Source organism: Berghia stephanieae, chromosome 9 (assembly GCF_034508935.2).
Source record: "Berghia stephanieae isolate SIO BIC M18660-M18661 chromosome 9, UCSD_Bste_1.3, whole genome shotgun sequence".
Lineage (NCBI taxonomy): Eukaryota > Metazoa > Mollusca > Gastropoda > Nudibranchia > Aeolidiidae > Berghia > Berghia stephanieae.
Genome location: NC_088368.1, coordinates 6,264,727 through 6,278,186, shown reverse-complemented (window position 1 = coordinate 6,278,186; position 13,460 = coordinate 6,264,727). Strand labels below are relative to the sequence as shown.

General features: G+C 35.8%; 1 protein-coding gene across 1 annotated transcript in view; it reads left to right on the top strand.

Annotated features, from left to right (window-relative positions):
* Positions 1-2,731: 2,731 nt before the first annotated feature.
* Positions 2,732-13,460, top strand: part of LOC144979567 (retinal-binding protein-like) — a 34,670-nt gene continuing 23,941 nt past the window's right edge. The window contains exon 1 of the mRNA XM_078926295.1: positions 2,732-2,919. The gene's annotated coding sequence lies outside the window, so the exon portion shown is untranslated. The remainder of the gene's footprint in view (positions 2,920-13,460) is intronic.

Sequence of the window (13,460 nt, the reverse complement as noted above, 5' to 3'; positions counted from 1 at the left end):
TATGAAACACTCCTCGAGGACTCTTTTTTTTTTGAGATATCTTTTTTTTTTCTTGTATATTTCTTTCTAGCTTTGTCTGGCACTGTTTCATACATACTTTTTCAGATCTATTTTTGTATTGTCAACTCGGATTACTTGCTTTTTATTAATAAGTGATATACTAAGCTGCTAGAAGCTGTGGACTGTAAAAAACAATAAGAAACAAAAAAGATGAATATAACACATAAAAAAAAATTACCACACACGGAACGTATCGGGATCAAAACCCTTCTTCAGCAAACAACAAAAATAATAAAGACACAAATGCATTACTAATACATTACTGTTTTTAATTTTTTGTTGGCCGAAGAATGATTTTGAGCCCGAAATTGTCCTCCCTGTTTGGTAATTTGTTCTTATTTTGAAGCCGTGGTGGGTTACTTTTTGTAAACAGTATTGATGGACTGACCCATATATATATATATATATATATATATATATATATATATATATATATATACATATATATATATATTAAAGTGAACAAATAGCATTTACGATAATTCGTGAAATCAATGACGATTTTTGGGTTTAACCTAATTTTTCTTCACCTTGTTTACGCATTTATGAGTGATAGTAGAATCAATTAGGGTTGAAAGCGTATCGATTTTCAGCATTGGTTACCGATGTTACTGTTTTTTATTGATTGAGACACGGCAGTAGTGTTGTGTGTTGGTGTGTTTTAAAGTTCGTGGAATGGACAATGTGTAATACTATTTTATAGTTTTACTATTTGCTGTGTAAAATAATCAATTGTAAGATGTCACTGACCGTTGTAAAATCAAGTTTATGTGTGTGTGTGTGTGTGTGTGTGTGTGTGTGTGTGTGCTTGTGTGTGTGTGTTATTATTATTATTTATTGTCAGTTCAAAAATGTTGACTTTTAGTAGTGCGTGACTGATTATAGTTGTAGTGTTGTTGTTGTTGTTGCTGTTTTTGCTGTTTCTTTCTTTTTTCTTTTTTTTTTCTTTTGCTGTTTTCCTTGTTATTGTTGTTGATGTTGTTTCGTTGTTTGTTTTTGTTGTTGTTTGTTGTTGTATGTTGTTTTTGTAGTTGTTATTGTAGTTGTAGTTGTTGTTATTGTTGCTGTTGCTGTTTGCGTGTTATTGATTGTTATTATCGTCAGTTTAAAATGTTGACTTTTTTGTTTCGCGTGACTGATTTTAGTTGTATTTGTTGTTGTTTTGGTTGTTCTTGTTGTTGCTGTTTCTTTCTTCTTCTTCTTTTTTTTTTTCTTCTTTTTTTCTCTTCTGTTCTTCTTGTTATTGTTATTGTTGATGTTGTTTCGTTGTTTGTTGTTGTATTTTGTTTTTCTCGTTGTTGTTGCTCATATTGTTGTCGTTGTTTGTTGTTGTATGTTGTTTTTATTGTTGTAATTATTGTTGTCGTCGTCGTTGTTGTTATGGTTGTTGCTGTTTGATTTTTTTGTTGTTGTTAGTTCTTATTGTTGTTCTTGTTGTCGTTATTTGTTATTTTTGTTAATATAATTGATATTGATTTTTTGTTTGCTGTTGTTGTTAATGTTGCTGTGATCGTTGTTTGTTATTATTATTATTATTATTATTATTATTATTATTATTATTATTATTATTATTATTATTATTATTATTATTATTATCATTATTATTATCATCATTATTATTATTATTATTATTATTATTATTATTATTATTATTATTATTATTATTGTTGTTGTTGTTGTTGTTTGTTGTTTTTGTCGTTGTTATTATTATTATTGTTGTTTATTCTTGTTTCTTGTAGTAGTTGTTGCTGCTGTCGTCCTTGTTATTGTCGGTTGTTGTTGACGGAGATTAAGATAAAGGGAGTAAATCTGACTCATGAATTAACAACACAAAATAGACGCGACGACGTTACGGCCTTTGGCCTTTCTAAAGTAAACACAAAATATTTTGTGTAAGGCCGAAACGTCATCTATTTTGTGTTGTTCATTCATGAGTCAGATTTACTCTCTTTATCTTAATCTCCATTTTATTGACTCATTTAGGCACGTCTATTTATTGGTTGTTGTTGACCATGGGGATGTTGACTTTCTTGATTGAGATCCTTTGTGACCCCACGCTTTAAGTGTATCAATAGGATGGTTTATGTTTACTATAAGATGTTATACAAAATAATACACATAATCCATAACATGCAGAAAAATACTTATCAAAAAGAAAAGTCTTTCACTGTTAAAAGTACATAATAATGCGCGCATCATTCAATAAAGAAATAATATTCAACGTTCAGAAAAAAAAGTCATAATCAGTAAAATATCTAAAGTACCGGAAAATACACAACATTCGCTAAAGTTATCAACATACAGAAATACGCAACATTAACTATCTTGGCTAAGAAGCTCATAACATTGCCATCCGGAAGTATAACGGACCAACACACAAAACTGTGTGTATCCATGAACGTTTATAGTCTAGTTAATACAGTTCAGTGAGCATTACTCATAAACGCGGATGGCAAAAACAATAACAAAGACCCGAGTGACGTCATCTTTGAACTATCTATAGTTGGTAAAGAGAGGGTTAAGAAAAAGTATGGGCTACATAGAATAATTCGCAACACAGAAAATAATACGCAACATACAGAAAAATAGCAGGTTGTCAGTGGTTTCATATTATTACAATAACCATTCATTTAATTTTCTTACTGTTACAATCTAAAATATTTTCTTCTAGTGTATTGAAACTATCAACATGAACACTTGAAATAATAAAAAATAATAATTAAAGCTACCCTTTTGTTTGAAAGTTACTGGACCGGAATATTAAAAAAAAACAAAAAAACAACAACCCAGATTCTTGTGGGATATTATAAGAAAGGACGTATCCGATTCAAAATCAACGATATCACAATGCCAAAAAAGGTAAGCATTGGATTATTCTTATTCTTCTCTTCCTTCTCCTTCATCAATTCTCCATACTCTCTCCTTGTTATCATCCATCTCCTCCTCTTTCTTCATCTCCTCGTCTCCCTCAACAATCTATCTCCCCCTCCCCCTCCTCCTCCTCCTCCTCCTCCTCCTTCTCCTCCTCCTCCTCCTCCTCCTCCTCCTCCTCCTCCTCCTCCTCCTTCTCCTCCTCCTCCTCCTTTCCATCTTTTCTTCCTTATTTTCCCCTACCTCCTCTTCTTCCTCAACTCCCTCCTCCTCCTGCTCTCCATCTTTCTCTCCTATCTTCCTGCACCTCCTCCTCTTCCTCAACAATCTCCTTCCCCTCGTTCTCCTCCTCCTCCTCTTCCCCCTCCTCCTCATCCTCCTCCTCCTCCCTCATTCATTCATTCCTAGTTTATTCGTTCATTAATTCTACATTCATTCATCTATTCATTCAATCATTCCTCATTCATTCACTTTCTATTCAGTCAATGTTTCTTCATTCATCAATAATTCAAGCCTCCAATATTCAGCTAATCTTCGAACCAAGCAAGCCACTCGACGTGCACTTATTTGCAGGTCTGATAACCCGAGTCATTATGGGCTCATTGTTGTAATGGAAATCTAAAACTATGACGCAAAATATTGTCCATCTCAACAATGTTAAACTAGGCCCATAAGTGAGTGGCTTCGGATGTCGGACCTGCATATTCGTAAACGTCGAAGCTACCACAATGTAGTTTCCCTTTCAATTTCATTTCACTTAGTACTTTAAAGATATCAAATTAAAGAAATTAAGGAACAGGAACAAGCATAAGATAAAGATCTGAACAAGTGTGTATGAACTGTGTCAGACAAAGCAAGAAAGAAAAATAGAAGAGAAAAAAAAAAAAAAAACCATCGCCAATAATCAGTCTACCTGTTTTTGTTTCTTCTATTTTTCTTTCTTGTTTTGTCGGGCACCTTTCATTCACACTTGCACATATGTTTAGTTTAAAGATAATGCCTCCCTAATCAAAATTGTAAACAAACCTCAACAATGAGGCCAAATATATTTTTAGAAAATTTCATTTCCTTTACCAGTCTCAGGAATATACTTGTCTTTAAGGTCCATCTTGAAAATAAATCTCCATTTATATGCATATTATCAAATGTATATTCTAAGCTCATGGCAAATTCAGTGATACCAAAACTCCGGTTTCACCGGGAAAAAAATCCTATCTGGAGCAAAAAATTTCGAGTTACGGGCAAATTCCGTCAAATTCCGGTGAGATTAAAATGTTCCAAGGATACCCCTTCCCCCCCCCCCCCCCCTTTTTCCAGTCACTACTAATACAACCGCCATCACCACAACATCTTCATTACCACTACTACTACCACCACCACCACATCATCATCATCGTCATCGTCATCATCATCATCATCATCATCATCATCATCATCACTGCTACTACTACAATTACAATCACCATCACCGCCACATCATCCTCACTATTACTACAACCATCACTACCACTACTACTGCAACCACCACCACATCATCATCATCATCACTACCACTACAACTACAACCACCACCCCCACATCATCATTACCACTACAGCAACAACCATCACCACCACATCATCATCACTACCACTACTACTACAATCACCACCATCACTACTACTACTCCTACAACCACCACCACCACACTATCATCACTACCACTATTATTACAACCATCACCATCACCACATCATCATAACTACCTCTCCTACTACAACCACCGCATCATCATCACTACTGCCAGTACTTCAACTGAAACCACCATCACTACCACATCATCATCACTACCACTACTACTACAACCACATCACCTTCCCTACCACCACTACGACGACCACCACATCACCATCACTACCACCATACTACAACAACCACCACATCACCGTCCCCACCACTACTGCAACAATCACCACATCACCATCCCTACCACCACTATTACAACAACTACCACATCACCATCCATGCCACCACAAGTACAACCACCATTTCATCATCATCTCTACTACCACCATCACGTCACCATCCCTGAAACTACTATTACAAACACCACAAAACCACCCCTACCACCACCAATACTACTGCAACCAGTATTGCAAGCGCCGTAAAATCCCTTCAAACAAATTTAGCACAAATCTCTCTCTCTCTCTCTCTCTCTCTCTCTCTCTCTCTCTCTCTCTCTCTCTCTCTCTCTCTCTCTCTCTCTTCACACACACACACACACACAATAAATACGATTCAATAGTCTGATGTCACGCCGCCTGGCAACGGCGGCCATATTGGTTCTAAACAAAGAAAATCATTACGTTTTATTTTTCATGCTGGCTAGAACTTTTCATATGTCTTGTGATCAGAATGTGTAAAAGTCAAAACATGATCAAATGTATGTGTTTTTTTTCCCTCTGGATAAGCTTTATACTCGCCGGAGATATATTTCATACGGGCGTCCGCCATTGTTCCGATAGTTTAGAGCCAGTGTTACTAAGTTACCATGCGTCATTAGGAAGGAAGTGACGTTACGACTATTGAATCCTATTGCGCTCACTGGATTAATTTTCATTATCACCTTCCTGTACTTGCCGATAATAGCTGATCACAAATACTTTAATCTCAAACTTTGGCCTCGTTAGTTTTTCAAGTTCATGTTGCTCTACTTATCACTAGATGCACTTTTAGCTCTCTCTCTCTCTCTCTCTCTCTCTCTCTCTCTCTCTCTCTCTCTCATACTCACACACACACACACCACACACACACACAACAACAACAACAACACCACCACCACATCATCACACATACTATTCAACCACCACCACCACATCATTATCATTACCACTACTACTACATCCACCACCATCACCACATCATCATCATTACCACTGCTACTACAACCACCACAACCACATCATCATTACTTACACCATACTATCTATTACTAACTACACTCTACAACAGCCATATCACATCGTACTCACACACTACTACTACTACTACTACTACTACTACTACTACTACATACTACACTACTACTACTACTACTATCTACTACTACTACTACTACTACTACTACTACTACTACTAGTACTACTACTACTACTACTACTACTACTACTACTACTACTACTACTACTACTACTACTACTACTACTACTACTATTACTACTACAACCACCACCGACACAACATCATCCTCACTACCATTAGAATTTGGAGTTTTACTTCATTTGAAATAAGGAAACTTTGGGGTTGTATTTGGCAATGTGTTTATATAATAATATCATAGTTTTGTCTGTTGGTTCGTCATATTTCGGATGTCAGTATTGTGAGCTTCTTAGCCAAGCGCATACTATCTATACTTAAGGTGCCATGCGGTAGTTTTGTAAGCTAGTTCGTTATATTTCCGGATGGCAATGTTGTGAGTTTCTTAGCCAAGCGCACATCATCTATAACCATTTATAGATAGAATGCGCTTGGCCAAGGAGTTCACAACATTGCCATCCGGAAGTATAACGGACCAACACACAAACTCTGTGTAACCATGAACTTTTATAGTCTGGTTAATACAGTTTAGTGAGAACAGCTCACAAACGCGGATGGCAAAAAGAATAACAAAGGCCTGAGTGACGTCATCTGCATACTATCTATAGTCTGATTGATAGAATTTAGTGAGAATTACTCATGAAAATCTGACAAAAAAGACAATAACAAAGAGCTGAATGACGTCAATTTCGTTCCTTCTATAATATGTAAACAAAGTAGCTTGGGGTCATGATAAAGGTCAGTCCCGTGTGTGATGATCAGTCAAGTGGAACGGTCAGATCATAGGAGTGGACAAGGAACGTGTCCTTTCTGTGAATGGCTTTGTAAACCAATGAATGCATCATTATTATGATTTTGATTATGATTTTTTAAAATCAAGTAGTAGGAGTTATTTAATCAGTTATCGATTTATTACGAATATCTTTTATGTCCTATAATCTCGTTGTTGTTTTTCATTGATGTGCTCTTCTATTGTTCATTACTTTTTAAAATCTTGCTTTTTTCTGTTTGTCTCATTTGTTGTTGTTGCTGTTGCTTGTTTGTTTGTTTTGGCATCTAAGACAAACCCGATTCATTATAAGTATGTGGCCCGACTTTCTGCCATTTTTATTTGAACTATGTACTTCCGTGAATTAATTGCAGAATTATATTAAAATTTACGTGATAATAATAATAATAATAATAATAATAATAATAATAATGATGATGATGATGATGATGATGATGATGATGATGATGATGATGATGATGATGATGATGATAATAATAATAATAATAATAATAATAATAATAATAATAATGATGATGATGATTATGATGATGATGATGATAATAATAATAATAATAATAATAATAATAATAATAATAATAATATAATAATAATAATAATAATAATAATAATAATAATAATAATAATAATAATAATAATAATAATAATAATAATTTAAATAGATACTGAATATTAGTCTACAATTGACATCTATTTCCTGAATACACGTGGTTTTTTTTTGGGGTGTTTCTTTTTTTTACGAAACCTTAAACCTGCCAAAAACACGCCGAAACCTGACAAAGTTATGGGAAGTAGGCAGCATTGGGGAGTGAACCTGGGACTCAGGAAAGTGTACACCATTGGGGAGTGAACCAGGGACTGGGTTTCGTAAAAAAAAAAAAGCAATTCTATCTTTACGAAACCCAACAATATCCAAAAAAGTTATGGAAAGAAAGTAGGCAACAGTGGGGGAGTAAACCTGAGACTCAGGGAAGTGTACACTATTGGGGAGTAAACCTAAGTCTATGGTTTTTCGGTGGGTTTTGGCGGGTTTCGTAAAAAAGTAATTGCTTCATTCTCGTCTGGTATCCAACACCCATAGTCCCAGGTTCATTTCCACTGATACCTTCTTCTCACAGTCCCAGGTTCATTCTCAACCGGTGTGCACTTCCCTGAGTCCCGGTTCATTGCCCAATGGTGCCCACTTCCCATAACTTTTGATAATTTCGGTAGGTTTCGAAATAAAAGTACATTATGGGCTCACTGTCCACTGGTATCAGGCTCTCGCAGTGCCAGGTTCAATCCTCATCGGTGTCCAAATCCCAGATTCACTCCCCACTGCTGCCTACTTCTCATAACTTTGTCGGGTTTTGGTGGGTTTCGTAAAAAAGTAATTCCCCTCCCCCTTGGTATTGCTTTTTTACAAAATACAGAGTCCCAGGTTCACTCCCCACAAGTGTACACTTCCCCAAATCTCAGGTCCACCCCCCACTGTTGCCTACTTCAATAACTTTGTCGGATATTGCCAGGTTTTGTTGGGTTTCGTAAAAAAGTAATTGCTTTTATATGAAACTCGCTGAAACCCGCCGAAAACCAGTCTCAGGTTCACTCCCCACTGTGTGCCTACTTCCCACAACTTTGTCGGATATTGCCGGGTTTTGTAAAAAAGTAATTGCTTTTATGTGAAACTCTATAAAACACGCCGAAAAATCATAGTCTCAGGTTCACTCCTCACTGGCATACACTTCCCTTAGTCTCAGGTTCACTCCCCATTATTTGCCTACTTTCCATAACTTGGCCCCATTTTGTTGGGAATTGGTGCATTTCGTAAACAAAAAGTAATTGCTTTTTTTTTTCAAAACCCGCCGAAACCCAGTCCCAGGTTCACTCCCCACTAGTGTACACTTCCCCAAATCTCAGGTTTACTCCCGACTGTTGCCTTATACCCATAACTTGCTCGGACATTGCCAGGTTTCGACGGGTTTCGTAAAAAAGCAATTGCTTTTATATGAAACTCGCTGAAACACGCCGAAAACCAGAGTCTCAGGTTCACTCCCCACTTGTGTATACTTCCATGAATCTCAGGTTCACCCCCACTGTTGCCTACTACAATAACTTGGTCGGATATTGCAAGGTTTCGTAAAAAAGTAATTGCTTTTATATGAAACTCGCTGAAATTCGCCGAAAACCAGAGTCTCAGGTTCACTCCCCACTGTTTGCCTACTTTCAATAACTTTAGGATATTGCCGGGTTTCGTAACAAAGTAATTGCTTTTATGTGAAACTCACTGAAACCCTTCGAAAACCAGAGTCTCAGGTTCACGCCCTACTGGTGTACACTTCACTGAGTCCCAGGTTCACTCCCCACGCTTTGCCTACTTTCCACAACTTTGCCGCATATTGTTGGGTTTCGTAAAAAAGTAATCCCCCCCCCCATTTTGTTATTGCTTTTTTACAAAACCCAGAGTCTCAGGTTCACTCCCCACTGGTGTACACTTCCCTGAATCTCAGGTTCACCCCCTCTCACCCCCCCCCCCCTATACACACACTCACGCACACACACACACTCACACGCGCGCGCGTGCGCTGCTGCCTACCTCCCATAACTTTGTCGGATATTGCCAGGTGTCGTCGGGCTTTTTATTACGAAACCCGCTGAAACCCAGTCCCAGGTTCACTCCCCACTGTTGTACACTTCTCTGAGTCCCAGATTCACTCCCACAGCTGTCCTCTTCCCATAACTTTGTCGGGTTTCGGAAAAAAAAACCCCACCGTATTATAGTGCAAAACCACTATTCAGTGTCAGATACTGAATAGTGCAAAACCACTATTCAGTATCAGATACTGAATAGTGCAAAACCACTATTCAGTGTCAGATACTGAATAGTGCAAAACCGCTATTCAGTATCTGATACTGAATAGTGCAAAACCACTATTCAGTATCAGATACTGAATAGTGCAAAACCACTATTCAGTGTCAGATACTGAATAGTGCAAAACCACTATTCAGTATCAGATACTGAATAGTGCAAAACCACTATTCAGTATCTGACACTGAATAGCGGTTTTGCACTATTCAGTGTCAGATACTGAATAGTGCAAAACCACTATTCAGTATCAGATACTGAATAGTGCAAAACCACTATTCAGTATCAGATACTGAATAGTGCAAAACCACTATTCAGTATCAGATACTGAATAGTGCAAAACCACTATTCAGTGTCAGATACTGAATAGTGCAAAACCACTATTCAGTATCAGATACTGAATAGTGCAAAACCACTATTCAGTATCAGATACTGAATAGTGCAAAACCACTATTCAGTATCAGATACTGAATAGTGCAAAACCACTATTCAGTATCTGATACTGAATAGTGCAAAACCACTATTCAGTGTCAGATACTGAATAGTGCAAAACCACTATTCAGTATCAGATACTGAATAGTGCAAAACCACTATTCAGTATCTGACACTGAATAGCGGTTTTGCACTATTCAGTGTCAGATACTGAATAGTGCAAAACCACTATTCAGTATCAGATACTGAATAGTGCAAAACCACTATTCAGTATCAGATACTGAATAGTGCAAAACCACTATTCAGTATCAGATACTGAATAGTGCAAAACCACTATTCAGTGTCAGATACTGAATAGTGCAAAACCACTATTCAGTATCAGATGCTGAATAGTGCAAAACCACTATTCAGTATCAGATACTGAATAGTGCAAAACCACTATTCAGTATCAGATACTGAATAGTGCAAAACCACTATTCAGTATCTGATACTGAATAGTGCAAAACCACTATTCAGTATCAGATACTGAATAGTGCAAAACCACTATTCAGTATCTGATACTGAATAGTGCTAGCCTAATATTATTGTCGGTAAGTCGGTCAAGTAAACAGCGACACCCACTCAATAGAATTTAATTTGTGAAAGACATCCGTAATAGGTTTCAACAGTCGTGACGTCACTTCCCTCGTAATAATAACGCATTGTAACTTAGTACATAACTGGTTCTAAACTATCGGAACAATGGCGGACGCCCTTATGAAATACTTCTCCGACGAGCATAAAAGTGTATCCAGAAAAGAAAACTATTATAAATCTGAAGATGATTTGACTTTTATACAATCTGATCGCATGACAATGAAAACGTTCTACCCAGCATGAAAAATAAAAAGTACCGATTTTCTTTGTTTAGAACCAAGCTGCTGGTGCTGGGCGGACGTGACATCAGACTATTGAATCCTATAGTAATAGGGGGGGGGGGGAATGTGATGTCAAAAACTGGTTCCTATTTCATAGGAAAGACCGTACTCTGGAAAGACACGGTTTTTTAAAATTTGGCCAGAAAACTCGTCCTTCAAATATCGATCGATTTAAATTTATGACCTTCATCTTGGCAAAAAAAAAAAACAAAAAAAAAAAACGAAATAATTTTCCCACCTGGGATTTCAATGAAGACTTTGCGAAGTCCCAGTTTCGATAGTTTTTTGCCACGATGTGGGTCATTTAAATCGATCGCGTTGAACCACCGACTTCTTAGAAGTCTCAAGTTATGTGGTCTAGTGGTAAGACACTCGCTTTCGGATCGGAGGGTCCTGGGTTCGAGCCTCGCGCTCGGCGAATGGTTGAGTCCTTGGAAAAGGCTCTTTACTCACATTCTCTCATCGTACTCAGGTGTAAAATGAGTACCTGGCCGTTAACAGCGTTGTCTTTGTCCGAAAAATTGTAATATCGCCTAACAGGCGTCATTTCCCGTCCTACATGTTAAATGTTGCTGTTGACCAGGGACCCCTTGTAAAGCGCTTTGAGCAGATTTAATGGTTATTGCGCTATATACAGCTCAACTTAATTTAATTTAATGTAAGTTTTGATCATTTTGACAAAACGAGTGTCATTTTCTTTTTCATTCAGCGCTGGATATTTGATGTATAACAAATTTTTGTTTTTTTTTTTAAATCAAATTGAATATGTTGTATTTTATCAGCGTGTTACAGAAAGATAACACCAATTTTATAAAATTGTAGGTTACAGTTGGTTGGGTTTAAGATAGGATCTAACAAATTATATCGGTAATGAAAGAAGGTGTATACAAAAGAGGTATAATCATTGCTATTTCAACACCATACCTTGAACAAGTGATATGCATACGACAGCTTTAACTCACTCAATCCTAGATATTATTTGCTACTTTTCAAAACTGCAAGAAATTTACTAGAAATGGGCGTGTACATATAGTTTTATTCAACCACCCTTCGTTAACGTGTAAAAATGAAAAACATTATAGCTTTGATACTACGCCTATAATCTGTCTCAGAAAAATGTAATAAATAGGCATGGGGTAAAATTGTGAACCGAGTAACCTATGGATACAGTCGGTGTTAGGGTTGAGTGAGTTAAACCTTGTCTGTTTTGTCTATGTAACCAATTAAATTGCCTTACTCTGCAAAAACGCGTATTTAAATATAATTTGGCCCGAAAAGTCGGCCTTCGAAGTCCCAGGATTGAGTATTTTTGGGGTTTATTTTTGCCAAGATAAGGTCATTTAAATCGATCGATTTTTGAAGGACGAGTTTCCTTGCCAAATTTTTAAATACCTACGTTATTATTATTATTATTATTATTATTATTATTATTATTATTATTATTATTATTATTATTATTATTATTATTATTATTATTATTATTATTTTATTATTATTATTATTATTATTATTATTATTATTATTATTATTATTATTATTATTAATTAATATTATTATTATTATTATTATTATTTTATTATTATCATTATTATTATTATTATTATTATTATTATTATTATTATTATTATTATTATTATTATTATTATTTTTATTATCATTATTATTATTATTATTATTATTATTATTATTATTATTATTATTATTATTATTATTATTAATTAATTTATTATTATTATTATTATACTACTACTACTACTACTACTACTACTACTACTACTACTACTACTACTACTACAACTACTACTACTACTACTACTACTACTACTACTACTACTACTACTACTAACTATTACTACTACTACTACTACTACTAACTACTACTACTACTACTACTACTACTACTACTACTACTACTACTACTTACTACTACTACTACTACTACTACTACTACTACTACTACTACTACTACTACTACTACTACTACTACTACTACTACTACATACTACTACTACTACTACTACTACTACTTACTACTACATACTACTACTACTACTACTACTACTACTACTACTACTACTACTACTAACTACTACTACTTATTTATTATTATTATTATTATATTATTATTTATTATTATTATTATTATAATCTCTCTCTTTTTTCTCTCTCACTTTCTCTTTCTATCTCTCTCTCTCTCTCTCTCACTATTTCTCTCTCTCTCTCTCTCTCTTTCTCTTTCTCTCTCCCCCCCCCCCCCTCCTCTCTCTCTCTCTCTCTCTCTCTCTCTCTCTCTCTCTCTCTCTCTCTCATACCCCACCAACCCCAAAAATTGGACAACGCACTACACACATCAGTGAACCTTTTAAAATCAAAAACAACTAATGTTACAACATAATTAATTAGAGACATCAAGCCAAAGATCAAATGCGTGTAGATCAGTATAAACTTTTTACCGTCTTATCAAGCGACA